Here is a 26,994-nt window from a genome sequence, read left to right as displayed (position 1 = left end):
TATCCTGAGAACGAGAAATGGGAAAACTTGATCTAAGAGCAGGCTGTCCTACCTCACCAGCCAACAATAAGACAAAATCAGACTTGTCACCCTTTGATCTGTGCAAAAGCCAAGATCGCTATCTACAGATGACTGGTTGTTACAACCATGACTGGACAGTACACATCCTGGGACCAATAAAAAAGCTCTAGCCTAGGTTTTAGTCTGCGATCTGTACAACAAACAAGATCTCTAATTCCAGAGATCTGACTGAAATAATCCCAACTGAACGAGTCTTCTGGAAACATAAAGACTCTATCTTAGATTCCATCCTAGGAGCAGTGCAATGACCACGACCACCAACTACAGAAGATGGATTAAAACGACACAGAAGGAACAGAACTCCTAGAACCACAAAGAAAGTCTTCATCACAAGCTCCATTTCTTGACCTGTGCAGCCACCAAGATCTCTAGATACAGAGGTCTGATTTTATCACCATGACGAAGCAGATGCTTCCACAAAAGCATCGAGGGGAGAGTAAATGATCATGCAAGGCATCTACAGTTAATCCCATGACAGTATACTTCAAGGGTGGAGAAACCCTGTATCTCCTAGGCCAAGGGAATTCCCTCTCTAATGCCCCCAATATTTACTGTGCCTATACAGGAAAAAAGGCACAAAATAATCTTTTTTATCTATTTATCTATGTATTTATTTATTTTTGACTTCTTTGTTTTGGTGTAGATATTGAAGTTGATGTCTTCAATTTTATTTTATCTTTTTCTTTTTGCCCTCTGGCATGGTTTTATTTCAGGACCGAGACTATTATGTGGTGCTTGTCTTTATTGCTGTAGTTCTCACTGGATATTTTATTTGATATTTCTTTTTGTATTGTTGTAGTGTTTCAATTCCTTTTTTTCCTACCCTCTGTCAAACTGAGATTGAGAGCCTCTAGAAGGACTACACCCATTTTCTGCTTATTTGATTTTTACCCCACTTTATTGCTTTTCTTTTTTTTGGGGGGGGGGATCACACCTGGCAGTGCTCAGGGGTTACTCCTGGCTCCACACTCAGAAATTGCTCCTGGCAGGCTCTGGGGACCATATGGGATGCCGGGATTCAAACCAATTACCTTATTCTGCATGAAAGGCAAATGCCTTACCTCCATGCTATCTCTCCAGCCCCTTTTATTGCTTTTCCTTTCTTCAAACAAAACCACATAACTTGAACTATCTAGTTCCACCTCTCAAATAGAGGGGGAAATAAGAGAGTACCAGGACGAAACAGATATATGATCACTAAGTAGTAAGCTAGACACAGAGGGGACCACTTACTCTAGCAGCCCGGGGAGTGAGGGTGGGAGATATGGGATGCAAGATGGGAACGGGGGTGGAGGGAGGACAAATTTGGTGATGAAAATCCCCCTGATTCAATGTTAATATGTACCTAAATACTACTATGAACGATATGTAAGCCAATATGGTCAAAATAAAAATTATATATATAAAAAAGACTTAAACCAAAAACAAAACAAAACAAACAAACAACAACAACAAACCTTGGGATGTGAAAATAATTGTGTTTGGAGCCTTTGGTTATTCCGATGACAGTGTGCTTCAAGGGCGGAGAAATGCTGTATCTCTTAGGCCAAGGGAATTCTATTTCTAACTTCCCCAATATTTACTGTGCCTATGCAGAAAAAAAGAAGAAGCAGAAAGCACAAAACCTTGCCACACCAGCTCTCCTTCCTTTTTTTTTTTCTTTTTGTTTTTATGGTTATTATTTTGTTATTGTTTGTTGTTGTTGTTGTTGTTGTTGCTGTTGTTCTTTTTTTTTGTAGTTGCTGGGTTTTGTTTCTGTTTGGTTTTTTGTTTGTTTTAGTTTTTATTAAATTATTTTTTCCTTTTTTTTCTTCTTTTAAATTGATATTTGTAACCTTTAGACGGACTCCTCTTGGTTTTTTTTCCCATCAGAACCACATAACTTGAATCATCTTGTTCTGCCTCATAAATTGAGAGGGGGAAAAATGGATGGTACCAGGACCAAACAGTCATATGAACATTGAGTGAAAATAAAAAATGATCAGACTTAAAAACCAAACCCAAAGTCAATGACAACAGAATCAAAACCCAATTTAAAATAAACTGTCCACAGAGGGGACCAGCAGTCAGGGGGACAAAGGAGGGAGATATGGGATGCATGCTGAGAACAGGGATGGAGGGCGGACAACACTGGTGGTGGGAATGCCCCTGATTCATTGTCACTATGGACCTTAAATATTACTGTGAAAAAATTGTTATTCACTTTGGTCACAATAAAAATTATTTAAAAAAATAGCATTCTGTTAAAAGAAGAGTAAAATTTGAGATTTGAATCTAGAGCAGGTCTCCTGCTTCTATGAACAGAAATGGAATCATGTGTCTACTCATCAAGGTCTCTAGCACAATAAGGAGATTTTTTATCTCTTTAACCCTTCTATATGCACCCCCCCTTCAACCTAGTTGTGACACAAATGATAAGCAGGAGGTGATGCTGGAAATGCAAAAAGAAATGAATGATATCCAAGAGATAGAAATAAAGGATTGTGAAGCCATTCTACACAGCAGTGCTCAATGTTCTCTGCTTCTTGCTAAACATAGCTTAACCAATCTATGCACTAATAAAAATAAATTATTCATTTTTTCCAAGTTATTATATACAAGCCTACATTGCAGAATGTTCACCAAACCCTTACTGTTAGGTGTCAGCTTTTACAAATGTAAATCTTGTTTTACTCTTTGTGAATCTATAATAATATGGTTATAGACAATATCAAGACCTTTTATTTTTAATTTGTACAAATTTGAAGAATAACAACTTTCAAATACTACTATATTTTCTTGCCTAATGATTCCAATGTAAGAGGAGAAATTTGAGTGAAAACATCCTACTTTTTTGTTACTCACTGTAAAGAAAAGCAAGGAGGTCACAGGCTACATGGCACTAAACAGTGTCAGCTTCAAATGAGAGATCTGGACCAAGGGTCAAGTGCCCAGCATTGACACAACAGTACAGCCTGTTCCATTTCTTCTGATGGACAACATGAGTATAGATTAGCTAGTATTTAACTTTTGGAATGCAAATTCAGGAGAAGTTGATATTTATTTATTCTTAGTTTTTGGGCCACACCCGGCAATGCTCAGGAGTTACTCCTGGCTCTCTGCTCAGAAATCACTCCTGGAAGGCACGGGGGACAATATGGGATGCCAGGATTCGAACCACCATTGGTCCTGGGTCAGTGCTTGCAAGGCAAACACGCTACCACTGTGCTATCTCTCCGGCCCCAGACCTGGATTTTTATTTTGATCTGATTGATCTTACTTTTCATCTCAAGTTAAATGATTATAAGTTCTAAACACAATATGTGGTACTTGTAAGATCCTTCCACTTTCATTAGAAAAATTAGTACCATACAAAAGCCACTAAATTCAATTACCCAAAACTAAGTGGTCTCTGAAAGAAGAGTCTGTTCTGATAATAGTCTTGTGGTGAGTTTGTGTATTCACCACTATTAAACAGATGTTACACATTCCAGGGTAGCCTCAATCCACTGAGAATGTGTCTGTTCTGTCTCCCTCATTCCAGAACTCTGACACAGAACTCAATGCTTCCTGTGAGCAGGTGCTATGTAGGGCAGGAAAGCAGTGAAATGGACATCAGCAGCTTCATTTCACCCAACAATCCATGGCAAGCAGGGAGAAGGCTTGAATTGAGTCTGAAAAATTCTTCTTTATCTTGTAAATCTTGAAGGTATTAAAGAGCTCCTAGGACAAGACAAAACATAAATAGTAGTTTCTCTTCCATAAAAGATAGAAGTAGTTTGGGAATTGAATGTGTGTGTCTTTGGCTCAGGATTCTACCCAACTGTGAAAGATACCACAAGGCTCCAGAAAGCCCATAGAAGGAAGCAGCCTTTCCTATACCCCAAACATACCAGTCCAAATCTTTAGCATAATCATCTTAGATGGTTACAGAAACTGCCTTCTAAAAGGCACAAGAATGAGCTTATCTTTTGAGTCTCAGGTAAACATGATTTTTGTTAACCCAATTTCTAGAAAACAGGCATAACATGTAAACATTCGGTAGGCAGTCTTTTAGCAGTCAACATATTGTGCATCTTTAGTCTGAGCCCATTAAGACAGAATCCACAAAAAAATGTTACACTGCAAAAATAACTTTGGTAAGCGAAATGGTTTTATAAGAACAGTACTAGAGCTGAACAGAAATCAGACACGACAGGGTTGCATTATACTTCCATATCTGCTCACTATGAGAGAAGGGTCTCAAAAAATGAATTGTAAATAGCATTTGTCAGCAAGAATGATGAAAAATACCATCATTCATTATTGATAATGCACTATAGGGGAAAACTGTATAAGATTTTATTTAAAAGCCCAAATTAGGGGGGCCAGAGAGATAGCATGGTTTGCCTTTCTTGCTGAAGGATGGTGGTTTGAATCCCGGTATCCCATATGGTCCCCTGTGCCTTCCAGGGGTGATTTCTGAGCATAGAGCCAGGAGGAACCTCTGAGCTCTGCTGGGTGTGACCCCCCCCAAAAAAAACCCCAAATCAGAAATACCATATGATTCAGTAATATCATTCACAAGGTATAAAACTAAACACGGTCACTTAAAAATATATATGTACCTCAACATTCACACCAGTATTATTTATAATAACCAAGCATGGAAACAACCTAACTGCCCATTCATGGATGAATGGATGTATGAATGTATTTATGAATGGAGAGATGGATAAATGGATGATGGATAGGTGAACAAATGGAGGGATGGATGAATAGACTGATGAATGGATGGAGGATGGATGGATGGATAGGTGAGTGAGTGGATAAATCAATGGAAAGGTTAAGACACACACACACACACATATACAATAAAATACGGCTCCATTTAAAAAAAGCATTGTTGCCTTTTGCAACAACTTGTGTGGAACATGGAAGTTACTTACTAATTGATACAAGTTGAAAAGTAAAAAACAATTACCAGATGCTTTCAGTACCATTGGACATAAATAACCAAAGTAAATGAACTAAAAAAAATCTCAATAGGGGCCAGAGTGATAGCACTTTGTAGGGCATTTGCTTAGAATGCAGCCAACCTGGGACAGACCCAGGTTTGATTTTTGGCATCCCATATGGTCCTAGGAGCCTGCCAGGAGCGATTTCTGAGTGCAGAGCCAGGAGTAACCCCTAGCACTGTTGGGTGTGGCCAAAAAAATCACAATAAAAAGAATTAGATTCTCTTTTAATTACCTAAAATATTACTGTGAAAGATATGTAAGCCAATAGGGTAAAAATAAAAGTTTATAATTAAAAAAAGAATTAGATTCTGAGAAAACTTTGATGATCACCATAAGTAAAATTAAATGGAAGGAGGAAAGATCAGAGAAGGCCTATCTAAATGAGAATTATGGATATGATAGATTTATACACATATAAAGTAATAAAATGATAGTGTAAAACATAGATGTAACCAAAATAAATCAACTTTAATTAATGGGACATTAAACCCCATATCCGTGACATCTTGCAGTAGTAATGAACTCTAAGCACTAATACCAAACATTCAAATTTTGGTCAGCCATTGTGCCTGTTGAAATCAAAAACTTAATTCTAGGGGTACATGTGTAATTTTATTCTTGGCCAACAGAAACTAGCCACCACACTTATTTCAAGGTTGATGTCACTCCAAACAATGTGCTTGGCTTTATTTTTGACTTTGATGAAAGCAGAATCTCTTGCCCATGGAGTTAGGGCTGACAGAAGTGAGTGCCCCACTCATGGCTCATACAAATCCACTAACTAGGGACCCACTTGGAGGCCTCCAAGTTTCTCATCAACATTTGTGAACTACATTCCATCCAAATGAGAATTAAAAATTATCAGTGCTGAAGCAAATATGCTGTAGCATAGATTGGTGACTAGGAAGAGTGGGCTTATAGGTATAAAATTTTGAAAACTGAGAAATGAAAACATTTTGGAGATGTTTCAGAATAATGCAAATATAACAACACTTTTGAACTGTACACTTAAAATTTGTTTAGATAGACCAGAGAGATAGGATGGGGGTAAAGTTCTTGTAGAAAACTGCTGAGATTTTACCCCTGGCACAATATATGATACCCTGAGCCTACCAGGAGTGTAGAAACTGAAGTCAGTCATGAGCACCACAAGATGTGATCCCAAAAAGAAAAATAAAATGATTAAAATAAGCAATTTCATGTTCTGTAGCTTTTACCATAGAATACTCTTTTTTGTCCCCCATTTCACAATACAGACCAGGCAAAAGGCCTGTGCTGAGGTGTATATCGGGTGTATATGGCGTGCATTTACTGTACCTCCTCTTTCTATGCAAAGAACACAGCCTGTGGTAAGAATTGGGAAGCCTTATCTTTTCTTTTCTTTTCTTTTTTGATTTTATATATATAAAATCCTTCACTAGTGCAACATTCCCATGATCAATATCCCAAGTGTCCTTACTCCCCCCACCCCCCGCACATCGGCCTGTACTCTAGACAGGCTTTCTACTTCCCTCATTCAGTCAGATTTTTTTATGATAGTTCTCAGTGAAATTATTTCTGTGACTGCACTAAACGATCCCTGTGGTGAGCTTCATGTTGGGAGCTGGACCCTTCAGTCCTCCTCTATTTTGTCTCTGAGAATCATTACATAAATGTTTTTCATTTTTCTCAAAACCCATAGATGAGGGAGACCATTTTGTGTTTATCTCTTACCCTCTGACTTATTTCACTCAGCATAATAAATTCCATATACATCCACGTATAGAAAAATTTCATGACTTCATCTCTTCTGATGGCTGCATAATATTCCATTGTGTATATGTACCATAGTTTTTTATCCATTCATCTATTGAGTGAGGGGTATCTAGGCTGTTTCCAGAGTCTGGCTATTGTAAATAATGCTGCTATAAATATAGGTGTGAGAAAGGGATTTTTGTATTATATTTTTGTGTTCTTAGGATATATCCCTAGGAGTAGTATGGGAGCTCAACTTCCAGCTTTTGGAGAAAACTCCACATCACTTTCCACAAAGGTTGGACCAGATGGCATTTCCACCAGCAATGAATAAGAGTTCCTTTCTCTCCACACCCCCGCCAGCACCGCTTGTTCTCATTTTTCCTGATGTGTGCCAATATATGTGGCATGAGATGGTACCTCATAGATTTTTTGATTTGCATCTCCCTGATGATTAGTGATGTGGAGCATTTTTTCATGTGTCTTTTAGCCATTTGTATTTCTTTTTTGCCAAAGTGTCTGTTCATTTCTTCTCCCATTTTTTGTTGGGGTTAGATGTTTTTTTCTTGTAAAGTTCTGTCAGTGCTTGTATATTTTGGATATTAACCCCTTATCTGATGAGTATTGTGTGAATAGTTTCTCTAACTCAGTTGGTGGCTCTTGTATTCTGGGCACTATTTCCTTTGAGGTGCAGAAGCTTCTCAGTTTAATATAGTCCCATTTATCTATTTTTGCTATCACTTGTTTGGAGAGTGCGGTTTCATCTTTAAAGATACCTTTAGTATCAATGTCATGGAGTGTTTGATATACATGTTGTTCTATATACTTTATGGTTTCAGGTCTGATATCTAGGTCTTTAATCCATTTGGATTTTACCTTTGTACATGATGTTAACTGGACGACTAAATTCGATTTTTTTATAAGTGGCTAGCCAGTTGTGCCAACATCACTTATTGAAGAGACCTTCCCTGTTCCATTTAGGATTTCTTGCACCTTTATCAAAAATTAGGTGATGGTATACTTGGGAACATTCTCTGAGTACTCAAGTCTGTTTCACTGATCTGAGGGTCTGTCTTTATTCAAATACCATGCTGTTTTAATAACTATTCTTTGTAATACATTTTAAATTTAGGGTAAGTAATATCTTCCATATTCCTTTTTCAAGTACTGCTTTAGCTATTCGTGGTTGTTTATTGTTCCAATTGAATTTCAGAAATGTTTGATCTACTTCTTTGAAAAATGGTCATGGGTATCTTTAAAGCAGGGGTCTTCAAACTACGGCCCGCAGGCCACATGCGGCCCACAGAGGAGTCTGATCCTGCCCGCCAGCTGTGAGTGCTGTTTGGTTGCCAAGATACCTGCCAGCATATACACTCAGTGTATATCCAAATATCAGGAACCATGCACTCAAAATGGTAACCATCTTTGGTAGCACTTATGCCTGTGAACAGACTTTTTCAAGAATGAAACATCTGAAATCTCCAACCAGATCAAGATTAACTGATGCCCAGTTGCATCACTTGTTACAGCTGGCAGTGACAAATATGGAACAGGACATTGACCATCTCATTAGCCAAAAGCAGGCCCACAATTCCCATTGAAATACTGGTGCGTGATCTGTTTATTGCTAAATGGTTTTCATTTTATTTATATGATATGTGCAGTGTGAGTAGGAATTAGTAGCTCATATAGTCCGGTCCTCCAGCTCTCTAAGGGACTGTAATCCGGCCCCCACTTTAAAAAGTTTGAAGACCCCTGCCTTAGAGGGATCGCATTAAATATGTACAAATCTTTGGGGAGTATTGTCATTTTAATGATATTAATCCTGCCAACCCAAGAGCAAGGTATGGATTTCCATTTCCATGTGTCTTCTCTTATTTCTCGTAGCAAGATTTTATAGTTTTCTTTATAAAGGTCCTTCACATCCTTAGTCAAGTAGACTCCAAGGTATTTGAGTTTATGTGAAACTAATGTGAATGGGGTTGTTTTCTTAATCTCCATTTCTTCCCTATCATTATTTGTGTTGATTTCTGTGTGTTAATTTTATAGCCTGCTACATTGCTATCACTACAGATTCTACCACATTGCTATATTAATCTATTGTTTCTAGAAGCTTTTAGGTAGAGTCATTAGGGTTTTCTAAGTATAGTATCATGTCATCTGCGAACAGTGAGAGCTTGACTTCTTCCTTTCCTATCTGGATTCCCTTGATATCTTTTTCTTGCCTAATTGCTATAGCAAGGACTTCCAGTACTATGTTGAATAAGAGTGGTGAGAAAGGACAGCCTTATTTGTACCAGAATTTAGAGGAAAGGCTTTTTTTCTCTATTGAGGATAATATTTGCCATTGGCTTGTGGTAGATAGCCTTATCTATATTAAGAAAGGTTCCTTTCATTTCCATCTTGCTGAGAGTTTTTTTTTTTATCAAGAATGGGTATTGGACCTTTTCAAATGCTTTCTCTGTATCTATTGCTATGATCATGTGATTCTTAATTTTCTTGTTGATGTTGTGTATCATGTTGATAGATTTATGGATGTTAAACCATCCTTGCACTCCTGAGATGAAACACAATTGATCGTAGTGAATGATATTCTTAATGAGGCTTTGGATCCTTTTTTTTTTTTTTTTTTTTTGGTTTTTGGGCCACACCCGGCGTGCTCAGGGGTTACTCCTGACTGCTCAGAAATAGCTCCTGGCAGTCACGGGGGACCATATGGGACACCAGGATTCGAACCAACCACCTTTGGTCCAGGATTGGCTGTTTGCAAGGCAAACGCCGCTGTGCTATCTCTCCGGGCCCGCTTTGGATCCTTTTGCCAGGATTTTGTTGAGGATCTTTGCATCTGCATTCATCAGGGATATTGGTCTATAATTTTCTTTTCTTTTATTTTGGCAGCATTTCTGTCTGGTTTTGGTATCAAGGTGATGTTGGTTTCATAAAATCTTTTCGGAAGTGTTCCCTTTTTTAATTTCATGAAAGACTTTGGCCAGGATTGGTCGTAGTTTCTCTTGAAAGGTTTGAAAGAATTCATTTGTGAATTCCTCTGGGTCTGGGATTTTGTTTTGGGGCAGACATTTGATTACCATTTTAATTTCCTCAATAATGATGGGGCTGTTTAGATATGCTACATCCTCCTTATTCAACGGAAGGTTATAAGAGTCTAAGAATTTATCCATTTCTTCCAGACTCTCATATTTAGTGGCATAGAGTTTCTCAAAGTAGTCTCTGAATATACTTTGAATCTCTGCATTATCCGTAGTAATTGCCCACTTTTCATTTCTGATATGGGTTATCATATTTCTCTCCTCTTTCTTTGTGAGTTTTGCCAATGGTCTATCAATCTTTTTATTTTTTCAAAGAACTAACAATCTTTCAGATTTTTTCTTGTGTTTTCACTTCATTGATTTCTGCTCTAAGCTTTGTTATTTTCTTCTGTCATTTTAACAACTGGAAATTAAACAGCCCACTACTGAACAACCAACCAGTGGATCCAAGATGAAAACAAAGAGGAAATAAAAACTTCCATGGAAAAAAATAACAATAAAGACACAAACTATCTGAACCTCTGGGACACAACAAAAGTGGTACAGAGAGGAAAATTTATAGCTTTGCAAGCACACATCAGGAAGGAAGAAGGGGCATACCTCAATAGCTTAATGACACAACTTATAGAATTAGAAAATGATCAACAAAAGAAAATGAAAATAGGAAGACAGAAGGAAATAACAAAGCTTAGGCTCCATTTTCGGTATGTTGAGATTAGAACTGGTGCTGTGGAAGATAAGATAAATAATAACTCCATACGGTGGGAGCAAATAGAAAAAAACTTAAAGCAAATGAACAGACTATGGAAAAATTAGTCAAAGATTGGGAACAGATGAAAATAGAAGTCTATGATAAGCTCAACAGAAACAACTTAAGAATCACTGGAGTCCCAGAGACCCACAAAGAAAATTTCCAGGAAGAATCAATGGTCAAGAAAATCAACAAAGAGAAATTTTGAGAGCTAAAGAATATATGTGATCAAATCCTACATGCCCGAAGAGTACCAACCAAAAGTGACCCCAGAAAAATACCCCAAGACACATCCTAGTCACAACTACGAATCCCACAGATAGAAACAGAATTCTAAAAACAACAAGATCAAAAAGGAAAATTACATTCAAGGGAACATCCTTGAGATTTACAGCAGACCTGTCACCAGAAACCCTCAAGGCCAGAAAGCAGTGGTGGGACATAGTGACAAAACTCAATGAAATAAATGCTTCGCCTAGAATACTGTACCCAGAAAAACTCACTTTCAGGTTTGATGGAAGAATACATGGTTTCACAGACAAACAACAGCTCAGAAACTTTACAGACTCAAAACCAGTCTTAAGAGAAAAACTGAAAGACCTAATTTAAGACAAGACTAACCAAAAGACACACCAAATTTTGATATAAAGATGGCATTAAATCCCAGGACAATTCTTTTTCTCAATGTCAATGGACTAAATGCACCAGTTAAGAGACACAGAGTGGATAAATGGATAAAAGAAAAACTCAATCCAACCTTCTGCTGCCTAGAAGAAACGCACCTGAATAGTCAGAACAAACATAGACTCAAAATAAAAGGCTGGAGAAAAATTATCCAAGCAAAGAACACACATAAAAAAGCTGGAGTGGCCATACTAATATCAGATAATGCAAACTTTATACTCAGGAAGGTTGTAAGGGACAAAGATGGACATTTTATATTAATCAAGGGGTATGTAGAGCAGGAAGAAATCAGTCTCCTAAACATATATGCACCGAATGAGGGGCCAGCAAAATATTTAATACAACTGTTGACAAATCTGAAAAAGGATATCAATAATAACACAATAATTGTGGCGGACCTCAACATGGGCCTGTCAACTCTTGATAGGTCAACCAGATGGAAATCCAACAAAAATATACTAGACCTGAAAAGAGAAATGGAAGAAAAAGGCCTAGTAGATATATATAGGACATTCCATCCCCAGAAACCTGGATACACATTCTTTTCCAACATACATGGGTCATTCTCCAGGATAGACCACATGCTGGTACATAAAACATAACTCCATAAAATCAAGAGGATAGACATTTTTTTTTGGTTTTTTTTTTTGGGGGGGGTCACACCCGGCGGTGCTCAGGGGTTACTCCTGGCTGTCTGCTCAGAAATAGTTCCTGGCAGGCACGGGGGACCATATGGGACACCGGGATTCGAACCATCCACCTTTGGTCCTGGATCGGCTGCTTGCAAGGCAAACGCCGCTGTGCTATCTCTCCGGGCCCGAGGATAGACATTTTGCAGTCTACCTTTGCTGACCACAAGGCTCTGAAGTTAGATGTGAACTACAAAGGGACACACAAGAAAAACTTTAAAAGCTGTAAATTAAACAGTCTACTACTGAACAACCAGTGGGTCCGAGATGAAATCAAATAGGAAATCAAAACTTTCCTGGAAACAAATGACAATGAAAACACAAACTATCAGAACCTATGGGATACAGCAAAAGCAGTGCTGAGAGGAAAATTTATAGCTTTGCAAGCACACATCAGGAAGGAAGAAGGAGCATACATGAATAGCTTAATGACGCAGCTTATAGAATTAGAAAATAATCAACAAAAGAAACCAAAAGTAGGGAGACAGAAGGAAATAACAAAGCTGAGAGCAAAAATCAATGAAGTGGAAAACAAAAAACAATCCGAAAGATCAACGAAAGCAGAAGTTGGTTCTTTGAAGAAATAAACAAAATTGATAGACCACTGGCATAACTCACAAAGAAAAAGAGGGAGAAAAACTTGATAATGCTTATTAGAAATGAAAAGGGGGAGATCACTAAAGATACTACAGAGATTCAAAGGGTATTCAGAGAATACTTTGAGAAACTCTATGCCACAAATTTTAGAACCTAAAAGAAATGGATACATTTTGAACACATATAACCTTCCACGATTGAATTAAGAAGATGTAGCATATATAAACACCCCTATCACTATCAAGAAAATTAAAAACCATAATCAAAAATTTGCCCAAAAACAAAAGTCCAGGCCCTGATGGATTCACGAATGAATTCTTTCAAACCTTTCAAGAGGAACTGCTACCAATCATGGCCAGGCTCTTTTATGAAGTTGAAAGAACAGGAACACTTCCAAATAGCTTTTATGAAGCTAACATCACCTTAATACCAAACCCAGATAGAGATACTGCCCAAAAGAAAAATTACAGACCAATATCCCTGATGAACACAGATGCAAAGATCCTCAACATAATCCTGGCAAACAGGATACAATGCCTCATCAAGAAGATCATTCACTATGATCAAGTTGGTTTCATCCCAGGAATGCAAGGATGGTTTAACATCAGTAAATCTATCAACATAATACACAACATCAACAACAAGAAAAATAAAAATCGCATGGTCATATCAATAGATGCAGAAAAAGCATTTAATAAGGCCCAACACCCATTCTTGATGAAAACTCTCAGCAAGATGGAAACGAAAGTTAAGGCCATCTACCACAAGTCAATGGCAAATATTTTCCTCAATGGAGACAAACTAAAAGCCTTTCCTCAAATTCTGGTACAAGACAAGGCTGTCTACTCTCACCACTCCTATTCAACACTGTACTGGAAGTGCTTGCTATAGCGATCAGGCAAGAAAAAGATATCAAGGGAATCCAGATAGAAAAGGAAGAAGTCAAGCTATCACTGTTTGCAGATGACATGGTACTCTACTTAGAAAACCCTAAAGACTCTACCAAAAAGGTTCTCCAAAAATAGATTCATATAGCAAGGTGGCAGGATACAAAATTAACACACAAAAATCAATGGCCTTTTTATACACCAAAAATGATTGGGAAGAAATGGACATTAAGAGAACAATCCCATTCACATTAGTGCCACACAAACTCAAATATCTTGGAGTCAACCTGACTAAAGATGTGAAGGATCTATACAAAGAAAACTATAAAACACTGTTCCAAGAAATGAGAGGACACGCGGAAATGGAAACACATACCCTGCTCATGGAGTGGCAGGATCAACATCATTAAAACGCCAATACTTCCAAAAGCATTGTACAGATTTAACATGATTCCTCTAAAGATACCCATGACATTCTTCAAAGAAGTGGATCAAACACTTCTAAAATTCATTTGGAACAATTAACACCCTCGAATGGCTAAAGCACTCCTTGGGAAAAGGAATATGTGAGGCATTACTTTCCTCAATTTTAAGCTGTATTACAAAGCAATAGTTATAAAAAACAGCATGGTATTGAAATAAAGACAGACCCATAACCACCTAGTTTTTTTATAAAGGAGCAAGAAATAAAAAATGGAGCAAGTAAAGCCTCTTCAAGAAGTCGTGTTGGCACAACTGGTTAGCCACTTGCAAAAAAGCTAACTCAGATCCTCAGCTAACACCATGTACGAAGGTCAAATCCAAATGGATTAAAGACCTTGATATCAGATCTGAAACCGTAAGGTATATAAAACAACATGTAAGTAAAACACTATATGACATTGAGACTAAAGGCATCTTTAAGGAGGAAATAGCACTCTCCAAACAAGTGGAAGCAGAGATAAACAGATGGGACTATATTAAGCTGAGAAGCTTCTGCACCTCAAAGGAGATAGTGCCCAGAATACAAAAGCCACCCACTGAGTGGGAGAAATTATTAACCCAATACCCATCAGATAAAGGACTAATATCCAAAGTATATAAAGTATTGACAGAACTATACAAGTAAAAAAAAAATCTAACCTCATCAAAAAATGGGGAGAAGAAATGAACAGATGCTTTGTAAAAAAAAAAAAAAAAAAGAAATGCAAATGATCAAAAGGCACATGAAAAGATGCTCAACATTACTATTCATCAGGGAGATGCAAATCAAAACTACTATGAGGTACCACCTCATGGCACTGAGATTGGCACACATCACAAAGAAGGAAAACAAGCAGTGCTGGCATGGATGTGGAGAGAAATGAACTCTTTTTCACTGCTGGTAGGAATGCCATCTATTCCAACCTTCATGGAAAGCGATATGGAGATTCCTCCAGAAACTGGAAATTGAGCTCCCATACGATCCAGCTATACCACTCCTAGGGATATACCCGAGGAACACAAAAATACAATACAAAAATCTCTTCCTCACACCTATATTCATTGCAGTGCTATTTACAATAGCCAGATTCTGGAAACAACCAAGATGCCCTTCAACATATGAGTGGCTAAAGAAACTGTAGTACATATACAATGAAATACTATGCAGCCATCAGGAGAAATGAAGTCATGAAATTTTCCTATACATGGATGTACATGGAATCTATTATGCTGAGTGAAATAAGTCAGAGGGAGAGAGAAAGACGCAGAATAGTTTCACTCATCTCTGGGTTTTAAGAAAAATGAAAGACAATTTTAGCAGAATCTCAGAGACAAGAGAGATGAGGGCTGCTAGGTGCAGCTCATGACATGAAGCTCACCACATCGAGTGATGAGTGCAGTTAGAGAAATAACTACACTGAGAACTATCATAACAATGTGAATGAATGAGGCAGTAGAAAACCTGTCTCGAGTACAGGTGTGGGTGGGGTGGGGAAGAGGGAGATCTGGGAAATTGTTGGTGGGAATCTTGCACTGGTGAAGGGAGGTATTCTTTACTTGACTGTAATCATACAACCGCAGTCATGTTTGTAATCACAGTGTTTAAATAAAGATAATTTCAAAAAATTCTCATCTTGATTAAGTCTACGTTTCTTTAATTTCTTTGAAATGAAATATTTCACCATAGTTTCAATATCTATTGAAAAGAATATTGAGAACAATTCTACAGCTGTTCATTCAAGTGTCTGGTCTGTGAATGTGTGTGGGGCATCTTGAGATTATTCTTACGTAGTTCTAAGAACATGTACTTCAGGATTGTAATACTGAATTTGTCATATTTTCCATAAATATTTTTTCATTGTTTTGCTTCTTTCATTGACTAATTTTGAAAATGTACTTAGCCAAGTCTTTCTTTTCAATATATAATTTTTACTTAGGCAACTGAAGACCCAAAGTGAACTATTTCTCCATTTTTATGTCTTACAGCTTTATGTTTAATATTGATCTCTATTCATAAATTTTTTATCTTCTATCTTTCCTTCCACCTTCTCTGTAAAATCTGGCATGCTAATTACTTAGCACATAACTTTCCTTTTCTATCATGTAATTATGGACTACATCTACAAATAAATATGCAAACATAAATTAGTTACTGTTTGGTACTTGCAAGATATATGACATAATAAAGGTTTTGTGAGCACAACAGAAAACACAGAAAGTACCTATATCAGTGAGAAAATCAGAAATTAAACCACGGTAAAGCAATGGTAGCTTTGATTTTAATGTATAGTTTGTCTCCAGCTTACATTTCAACCAGTTATTTAGAGAGCATCCTTGTTTACTCATTGTTTTAAAGATGTTCTCAAATATATATATATATATATATATATATATATATATATATATATATATATATATATATATATATGGAGTGTTCGTTGCTTTCTGCAAATGCTGATGATTGAGTTCATTCTTCAGAGTCTATGGCAATGGGAACTTTTATTTAAAGGTCCCACTGACCCACAGCAGAGATTCTATTTAAATCCCTCTTTTATTTTTTTTGTATGCTATACTGAAATTTTCCCATCATCTATGCCTACTATGAATATAACAAAACTGTATAGGAATAATAGGGTGAAATAACCTCTAGGCTTTTTCTTTGATAAAAATCAAGATTTATTTCTGATGTGAAGTTCCTCTCCTGAGTAGCTGTCAACAGCACTTTCATATTTCTATAGCTCTCACTGTCAAAGGCATCCCAATGCAGTGTGAGCAAAAACAGGTCACCACGCAATCTAACTTTTGAAGCACTGACTATTATGCAGCAGTATTTCAGTTAACTTGTATGATAGCTGTGCTTATCTTGAAAATACTGAAGCGTGGGGCCGGAGAGATATCATGGAGGTAAGGCATTTGCCTTTCATGCAGAAGGTCATCGGTTCGAATCCCCGGGTCCCATATGGTCCCCTGTGCCTGCCAGGAACAATTTCTGAGCATGGAGCCAGGAATAACCCCTGAGCACTGCCAGGTGTGACCCAAAAACCACACAACACACACACACACACACACACACACACACACACAAACGAAGCTCAATTGTTAAAATGATAAAACTGAAGAAAAATGCCATACCTTCACAATGAACCAAAGAATTACTAATTTTCTAGCTCTGGTGGATAAAGAGCTAAATACTACAGTATGTTTCCAGATTCCTAAGAAGTAATAGCTTACAAATTCTAAGGCACAGAGCATTGTTCTTAACAGAGACAAATGATGCACATATATTCAAAATCAATTATATTTTAAATGCATTTAAAATTTGTATCTGAGACCATTTACCCCCATTTATTCTGGCAAAAAGCATATTTATGGAGGCTCGGTGGGTTTTATGGAAATTTTATCTAGACACTTCTTGCCTTCTATTTTGTTAGATTATTTCTCTTTCCAAGCTTTCTGCTGCTAGTGGCAATATCATGCCTGAAAAAAGTTTCCTTTGCTAACCTAAGAATAGAAATGATCAAACTCAAAAATGATAATAATGTGCTGATATTTCTCAACTTGTATCTGCTACCAGACCTCATAATTTCAATTTGTCTAAGGCCAGAGAGGTGACAAGCACCTCGAGAACATCATCAACATGCCATCCCCAAAAGCAATACGAGGTTTATTGCCTTCCTAGCTGTAGGTAACCAGCAAGAACATCCAGAAGAGTGGAGGGCAAAGTATACAATTATGAAATACCTAAGAAGAGTATTTGACCTGCTGTAGGTTACCTGGTAGTAGTCACTGCACTCAAAGGATTACAGGAAGCCAGAGTCTTAGCAAGAAGCAGTGCAAACAGTTCCTCTGCTTTTCTGGAATCCTAAGCATGGAGCTCAGTGAAGGCTGCATGGTCATGGACACCTTCCAATGATTCTTCTATTGAGCACATAGCCTCTTGGTCCACTGCTTTTTGTGAATCATCTCAACCATAATACATAATACCATATCTATAAGTCTAGTTCAAGATTAGGCTACCTTGAAAACAGTTTCTCCAAAGAGAACCTAATAGTACAATTGAATAATCAATATGAAAAACAAGCATATAATTTAGAGTCATCAACTATATAGTTTTCACCCTGAAAGTTTTAAAATACTAAAAATATTTGATCAGTTTCTAAAATACAGAGTCACAATTTTCCTTCAACAGGAAGAACATGGGGCCATGGCAGCTGCTCTTCCCATGCCCCTGGACTCCTGGCCCATGCCTGGGCCAGCTAAATTGCATGAGCAGCAAAACCTGCAGGGATACTTTGGCTCCTATCCTGTTTGTCCTTGGAAAAGTATCACAAATACTTTTCCAAGAGCTACATTTTGGGTTCCATAGCTGAATAAAATATTTAACATAGTCTCAGGAGAATTATAATCAAAGTTTAACTGATATTTTCAAATTTCCTTTTTCCCCCATTCTCACCCACTTACCAACTGTCACAATGCAGATCACAGTTGGCCGCTCTTTGGCACTGGGATTTTCCTCCCTCCATCTGGCCCCATCACAGCCATCACTAATGGATCACAGAATATATCCCCATCACTCTCTAAATTACCCCAATTCAGGGCTCAAGAGAAGCCTTTTCCATTCTAGTTCAGTCAAGGATGAGATGGGATGGAGTTAACTCTTTGAACTGGTCTGGATCCCTGGAGTGCAGAAAAGCTGTTATAAACCTGGCTTTATAACAAATCTTCCTGGCATCAAAGGGAATCCTGGACATTAAACTAGACCTATCTAGCTAAAACATTCAGAAGAGAGAGTCCTAGACTCTTTAAAACCTTTAACCTGTATAATTAGCATGAAACGCACTCCAGTTTGATTACACAATAATATTTGGGAGACAACGGCAAAAAGAATAAAGACAAAGAAAAAAAAAGAGACTGATCTACTGCAGATCAATTAACTAAAATGATATTAAAATAATTTTAATTCCTTCTCTCCCTTCCTCTTCCTTTCCTCTCTTTCTTACTCCACCCCTCCATCCCTCTATCTCTCCATCCCTCCATATCTCCACCCCTTCATCCGTCCATCTCTCCACCCCTTCCCTCCCTTCCTCCCTCTCTTACTTCCCTCTCTCCCTCTCTTCCTCCTTCTCTTCCCTTCTTCCTTTCTTCCTTCTTTGCTGCCTTCCTTCCTCTCTTCCTCCCTCCATTCCTTCCTTACTTATTCTTTCCATCCTTCCCTTCCCTGCCATACCTGGTGGTTCCCAAACTCTGGGAAACCATGCAATGTATATTCAAAACATTTAACTCCAGTCCTTGAAGCTATCTCCCTGGCCCAAATATTTCATTTAAGATAATTCATTTGCTAATCTATGAAGATGTAGTAGCACAAAACTTTTGTCTACAGACTCTTCAATAGGTAAAATGAAAGCAAGCCCTCAGAAGTGGTAAGTGCTTGGCTCTGGCCATATCTGTTGCCTTTGTTGAACTGCTCATTAGCAAGCTGTTTTTCTTAGAAAGCATGACTGTGATTTGTTCCAAGGCCTTTATCTGTCACCAAGGACACAAAGAGGTTATCCCCATTCTCTTAAACATCACTTATCTGTATAGTTCCTAGTATTTGGGCTGACCTGAGGCCACACCAGTAATTTTTGGTCAACTAGGCCAATGGTTCAGCAGAAGGGCCCAAGAATGCTCTGTGGGTCCTGCAGTGCCAGAAATTGTCTGGGTCATGCAAGCAGTAAGATTAAGCAGTACTTAAGCCTTCAGGGCTGCATCCAGTGATACTAAAGAAGCCATGTGGTGCCAGAAAATGAACCCAAGTCAGATGCATGCTGGGCATGTGCCCAAAATACTGCACTGTCTCTCTATTTCAGCGCTTGGTATTTTAAATTACTGGCTTTCTTATAATTCTTCATCATAGTGGGGTTTTTCCCCAGTAGTCTAAAACACATTTATTAAAACACATTATGAGAGTCAAATTGCCTTCAGTGCACTTGAGACTGAAGTGAAGTGATATGTATTTTCAACAGCGAGTGTCCAATCAAGGAGTTAGACTCTGGAATATTGATATAGTAGGTAAAATAATGGAAATAAATCACTGCCTATGAATAACACTTCAGCATTATCTTTCCTGTCAACATCTTCACCCCAAAGTGCAAGTCACCATAAAAACATGGCTAAATGGGAAGGAGTGTGTATTCACTGAGAATTTTTTGTGAGATACTCAAATCATATATCACTGGCTTTTTATCACTTATTTAGGAAGCCAATGTCTCTCATCAAAGGTTACAAGGATCTTCAAAGAAGCTGTATACAAAAATGGAAAAGAGAAAGGGCAGAAAAATGTGGCAAAAAGCATTTTCACAAGGGGCAGGAGAGATAGTGCAGGTGGCTAGGACACTACTGGGAGGCCACTAAGCACTGTTGTGATGGCACAAGTAATCCACAACTTTGAGTGCTCAATAATCACCATATCCTCACCTTAGTGTTCAACCACTGGTGCAGAAGGCCAATAACAGAGCCCCCCCCATCTCTACCCTGCATAAAAAGATAAGCTTAAATGTTGCTATTGGGCATGTCAGGGTGTTGTGCTCTGTGCTTGTCTCTGCGGCTTGGAGAAGGGGCCAGGAAGGTAAAGAGAGGGTGATGGAGCTTCTTCAGAAGGACATGAAGTTATGGGAGCATATTTTCAAAGGCAGCTAGGATAGCCTGAACAATAGATAGTACACCCTCCCAATGCCAAGTTCTCTCTCACATCTAGACCTGATGACATAGTGTCATTTGCCTGGATCAAGTGAGTATTAATTACAGTGAGCTATAAGGTCAGGCATTGTTCATTTCTGATGCTACATGACATGTGAGGATAGGCTCAACCAAGAAACCCAATCAAAATCAGCCAATGAAGTAACTCCCTAAAACATCTAAATGCTGGCTTTTAAAATAAATGGAGGATAATCCCTTTGTTGAAAGACTCCATCTGCTTATTCTAAAACAATCACTTCAATAAAACTCATGAAAATGCCACTCAAAGTTATATAGGCTGTGTTCTGTATTATTGTATTATGTCATTAAGAAAATGCAAATAAAAATCACAGTCCTAGTGCCAGAAAGGTCATACAGTAGGTATGTACTCGTCTTGCACACAGCTGATCTAGATTTGATCCTTGCACCCTCTATAGTCCCCTGCACACAGCCAAAATTCCTGGAGTAATTTCTGAGCATTGCTCAGTGTGGCCAAAATAAAAATAAAAACAATAAATGAAAAAAAATGAAGCAAGTAAAAAACCACAATACTTCTGTACAGGGAGGAGGAATACTTAAGTGACAAGACAATAAAGATTCCAATACCCAGTACTAAGGGAGTCTCCATACCACCAAGTCAAGCCAGAGAAGTAAAATGCAGAATCAGCAGCTCTTCTTAGAACACAGGTGAGCCATGAGGTGACAGGACTAACCAATGTCTCCAACATGGATGAGACACAGGGACAAACACAGACTCACAGCTTCACAGAATGAACAGCTATTAACAGAAGACTCCGTGAAGACCAGCACCAGGCAGAAAACCTGAAATGTAACTGAAGAACTGCTCAGGAGTTCAATGTGGAGAAGTGCAAAATTTCAAAACTCTCCAATGGCCAAACTCATCCAGCACCAGATGTCAAAGATGGACACAGAGTGGAAAACACGTGTCAGTGATTAGTGCCTTCTTGGCCAGCCTCCCACTTTCACCCCGCTTAGATGGGGTTATGAGGATAAGGATGAGGGCTGTATGTGGGCATAAAGCAAGCACCCACTCTGCTAGGAGTGATGAGAGTCAGAAGCAATGCCTATGGCTGCAGAAGAGAAACGGGAAATCTTCATCATGTGCTCGATTATGTTAAAACTTAAAATTTCTAAAAATAAAGTCTCAACATTAAAAAAAAGATCTTCAGGAGACCTCGCAGTTGGGAGGTGGGTCGGGAGATGCTTTTGTAAGTCTGATCTTCAGGAGCCACTCTAGGTTCTTACCATATCTATGAGAAGAAATGCCCTTTGGCTTCTTGCAGTGGATAGAGTAAAGGAACATTTTAAAATAAACCAGAGTGACTAACTGGGAAAGACTGGGGACCTGTTGCTGTTGCATGTTTCTCTATTCTTCTGTCTCTGAAGCTCTCCTGAGAGAGCCAAGAAGGACCCAGAAAAAACTGTCTCCTAGAGGTGCCCAGGCAGAAAGGCCGAAAGACTGAGTAAGTGAAAACTGGCTACCAGAGGTACCCCAGCAGGGAGGCAGATCCTTTGTCTGTGAAGGCAGGTGGGAAGGGTCTGCCTCTGCTGTGAGATTACCAACTGGGAGAGACTGAGGGGACTTGTCACCTTTGCATATTTCTCCACTCTTCTGTCTCCTGAAGCTCTCCTGAGAGGAACAAGAAGGGCCCAGCATAAAACTGTCTCCTAGAGCCTCCAGAAGAGCAAGGTCACTCCACTTCATGGCCAAGCACTCTTTCTAAATAATAAACCCCACCATAACATGCAGGAAAAAAAATCACACATGACAATGGGTAAACCTCGCAGGCAAACACCATACACAGTGAATGAAGGTGATAGCTCTGATGACCCAAAAATCTGATTAATCTCTCAGATAAGAGGCTTAGAATAGAAATATGGAGGATCCTAATGGAAATAAAAGAAAACATAGCTCTAGCTGAACAGAACACAAAGATAGAAATCAGAAAACTTCAAACTGAAATAACAGATCTGAAAAACAAGGTAGCTGAACTGAAAACCTCAGTGGAAAGCCTCTCCAACAGAAGAAGAGCAGAAGAGGACAGAATCAATGAGCTGGAAAATAAAATGCAGAGCAACTCCATACAGCAGAAGATTGGAAAAGAAACTTAAGGCAAATGATGAAACAGTGGAAAAAGTATTCAAGGAATGTGAACAGATGAAAATAGAATTATTTGATAAACTCAACAGAAACAACATAAGATCACTGGAGTCCCAGAAGCCCAGGAAGGAGATCCCCAGGAATAATCAACAGTCAAAGACATAATCACAGAGAAATTCTCACAGCTAAAGATAGCATGTAATCAAATTCTGCATGCAAAGGAGTACCAGCTAAAAGAGGCCCAAAGAAAAACACCTCAAGACACATCCTAGCCACAATGACGAATCCTACAGATAGAGATAGAATACAGAAAGCAGCAAGATCAAAAAGGGAAATTACATTCAAATGATCATCCATAAGATTTACAGCAGACATGTCACAAGAAACTCTCAAGACCAGAGACAATGGTAGGATACTGTGACAAGACTGAATGAAATGGATGCTTCGCCTAAAATACTGCACCTAGCCTGACTCACGTTCAGGTTTGAAGGAAGGATACATTACTTCATGGATAAGCAACAGCTCAGAAATTTTACAGATGCAAAACCAGCCTTAAAGGAAAAACTGAAAGATCTACTTTAAGACAAGACAGATCAACAAACACACCAAACTTTACACAAAGATGACATTACATCCTATGACAATAAATTTCCTCAATGTCAATGGACTAATTGCACCAATTAAGAGACACAAAGTGGCTAAATAGATCAAAAAGCTGAATTCAACCTTTTGCTGCCTACAAGAAACACACCTGAATACTCAGAACAAACATAGATAAAAATCAAGGGTGGAGGAAAATCATCCAAGCAAACGACACCCTTAAAAAAGCTAGGTGACCATATTAATATCAGATGACACAAATTTTACACTCAGAAAATTTGTTAGGGACAAAGATGGACACATCTTACTAATCAAGGGATCTGTGCAACAGGAAGAAATAGCACCACTAAACATATACACACAATGAGAGACAAGTAAAATATCTAATACAATTATTGACAAATTTGAAAGAAGGTATCAATAATAACACAATATTTGTGGGAGAGCTCAACATGGCCCTGTCAACACTTGATAGGTCAGCCAGAATGAAATCCAAGAAAAAAATACTAGCCCTGAAAAGAGAAATCTCAGCTAGGGTCATTTATAAAATTGAAAAAACTAGACACTTCCAAATAGCTTATATGACGCCAACATCACCTTGATACCAAAACCAGACAGAGATGTTTCAAGGAAAGAAAATTACAGACCAATATCCTTCCACCAAACAACACCCTTAAAAAAGCTGGGTGATCATATTAATATCAGATGACACAAATTTTACACTCAGAAAATTTGTTAGGGACAAAGATGGACACATCTTACTAATCAAGGGATCTGTGCAACAGGAAAAAAGAGCACCACTAAACATATACACACAATGAGAGACAAACAAAATATCTAATACAATTATTGACAAATTTGAAAGAAGGTATCAATAATAACACAATATTTGTGGGAGACCACAACACGGTCCTGTCAACACTTGATAGGTCAGCCAGAATGAAACCCAAGAAAAAAAAATACTAGCCCTGAAAAGAGAAATCTCGGCTAGGGTCATTTACAAAATTGAAAAAACTAGAACACTTCCAAATAGCTTATATGATGCCAACATCACCTTGATACCAAAACTAGACAGAGATGCTGCCAGAAAAGAAAATTACAGACCAATATCCCTGATGAGCACAGATGCAAAGATACTCAACAAAATCCTGGCAAAAGGATCCAATGCGTCATCAAGAATATCATTCACTAAAATCAATTATGTTTTATCCCAGGAATGCAAGGATGGTTTAGCACCCATAAATCTATCAACATGATACACAACATAAACAACAAGAAAAATAAGAATCACATGATCGTAGCAAAAGATGCAGAGAAAGCATTTGAAAAGGTCCAACACCCATTCTTGTTCAAAACTCTCAGCAAGATAGGAATGAAAGGAACCTTTCTCAATATAGTTAAGGCCATCTACCACAAGCCAATGGCAAATATTATCCTCAGTGGAGAAAAAATAAAAGCTTTTCCTCTAAATTTTGGCACAAGACAAGGCTATCCTCTCCCACCACTCCTATTCAACATAGTATTGGAAGTCCTTGCTATAGCGATTAGGCAAGAAAAATATATCAAGGGAATCCAGATCGGAAAGGAAGAAGTCAAGCTCTCACTGTTTGCAGATTACATGATTCTATACTTAGAAAACCCTAATGACTCTACCTAAAAATTTCTAGAAACAATAGATTCATATAGCAATGTGGCAGGCTACAAAATTAACACATTAAAATCAATGGCATTTTTATACACCAATAATGATAGGGATGAAATGGACATTAAGAAAACAACCTGGCCGGCGATGTGGTGCTAGAGGTAAGATGTCTGCCTTGCAAACACTAGCCAAGGAAGGATCGTGGTTCAATCCCTCAGCATCCCATATAGTCCCCCCAAGCCAGGGACAATTTCTGAGCCCTTAGCCAGGAGTAACCCCTGAGCATCAAATGGGTGTGGCCCAAATAAACAAAACAAAACAAAACCCCATTCACTTTAGTGTCACACAAACTGAAATATCTTAGAGTCAACTTGACTAACTAGACTAACTAGACGTGAAGGACCTATACAAAGAAAACTATAAAACCCCACTCCAAGAAATGAGAGGACATGCGGGAATGGAAACAAATACCCTGCTCATGGATTGTTAGGATGAACATCATTAAAATGGCAATACTCCCAAAGCATTGTATAGATTTAATATGATCCCTCTAAATATACACATGACATTCTTCAAAGAAATGGGTCAAGCACTTCTGAAATTTATTTGAAAAAATAAACACCCTCGAATAGCTAAAGCAATCCTTGGAAAAAAGAATATGGGAGGCATTACTTTCCCTAACTTTAAACTGTACTACAAAGCAATAGTTATCAAAACAGCATGGTATTGGAATAAGGACAGACCCTCAGATCAGTGGAATAGGCTTGAGTACTCAGAGAATGTTCCCCAGACATACAACCACCTAGTTTTTGATAAAGGAGAAAGAAATCCTAAATGGAACAAGGAAAGCCTCTTCAACAAATGGTATTGGCACAACTGATTAGCCACTTGCAAAACAGCGAACTCAGACCCCCAGCTAACACCATGTACAAATGTCAAATCCAAATGGATTAAAGATCTTGATATCAGACCTGAAACCATAAAGTATATAGAACAACACATAGGTAAAAACTCTCCATAACATTGAGACTAAAGGCATCTTAAAGGAGGAAACAGCACTCTCCAAACAAGTGGAAGCACAGATAACCATATGAGAATATATTAAGCTGAGAAGCTTCTGAACCTCAAAGGAATAGTGCCCAGGATACAAGAGCCACCTACTTAGTGAGAGAAACTATTCACCAATACCCATCAAAAAGGGTCTAAAATCCAAAATATACAAGACACTGATGGAACTTTACAATAAAAAGCATCTAATCCCATCAAAAAATAGGAAGAAGAAATGAACGGATATTTTGTCAAAGAAGAAATACAAATGGCCAAAAGGCACATGGAAAAAATTCTCCACATCACTAATCATCAGGGAGATGCAAATCAAAACAACAATGAGGTACCATCTCATGCCACAGAGATTAGGGCACATCACAAAAAATGAGAGCAAGTTGTGCTGATGAGGATGTGGAGAGAAAGAAACTCTTATTCACTATTGGTGGGAATGCCATCTAGTCCAACTTGTATGGAAAGTGATATAAAATTCCTTCAAAAACTGGAAATTGAGCTTCCATATGATCCAGCTATACTACTCCTAGGGATATATCCTAGGAACACAAAAATACAATACAAAAATCCCTTCCTCACACCTATATTCATTGCAGTGCTATTTACAATAGCCAGATTCTGGAAACAAACAAAATGCCCTTCAACAGATGAATGGCTAAAGAAACTGTGGTACATATACACCATGGAATATTATGCAGCCATCAGGAGAAATGAAGTCATAAAATTTTTCTCTACATGGATGTACATGGAATCTATTATGCTGAGTGAAATAAGTCAGAGGGAGAGAGCTAGATGCAGAATAGTCTCCCTCATCTATAGGTTTTAAGAAAAATAAAAGTCATTTTTAAAAAATTTTCAGAGATAGAGAGGAGGGCTGGAAGTTCCAGTTCAGGACATGAAGCTCGCCATAAAGAGTGATGTGTTCAGTTAGAGAAATAACTAC

The 26,994-nt window shown here is 38.1% G+C and overlaps 1 non-coding gene across 1 annotated transcript; it reads right to left on the bottom strand.

Moving 5' to 3' along the window:
• Positions 1-6,291: 6,291 nt before the first annotated feature.
• Positions 6,292-6,426, bottom strand: LOC126028812 (small nucleolar RNA SNORA51). Its single transcript, XR_007502521.1, has one exon. It is a non-coding gene; the product is annotated as a small nucleolar RNA SNORA51 (small nucleolar RNA).
• Between the last annotated feature and the right edge of the window lie 20,568 nt (positions 6,427-26,994).

This window comes from Suncus etruscus, chromosome 14 (genome assembly GCF_024139225.1).
Source record: "Suncus etruscus isolate mSunEtr1 chromosome 14, mSunEtr1.pri.cur, whole genome shotgun sequence".
In the NCBI taxonomy this organism is placed as follows: Eukaryota; Metazoa; Chordata; class Mammalia; order Eulipotyphla; family Soricidae; genus Suncus; species Suncus etruscus.
The sequence above is the reverse complement of the archived record's forward strand: the minus strand, read 5'-3'. Positions and strand labels throughout refer to the sequence as shown.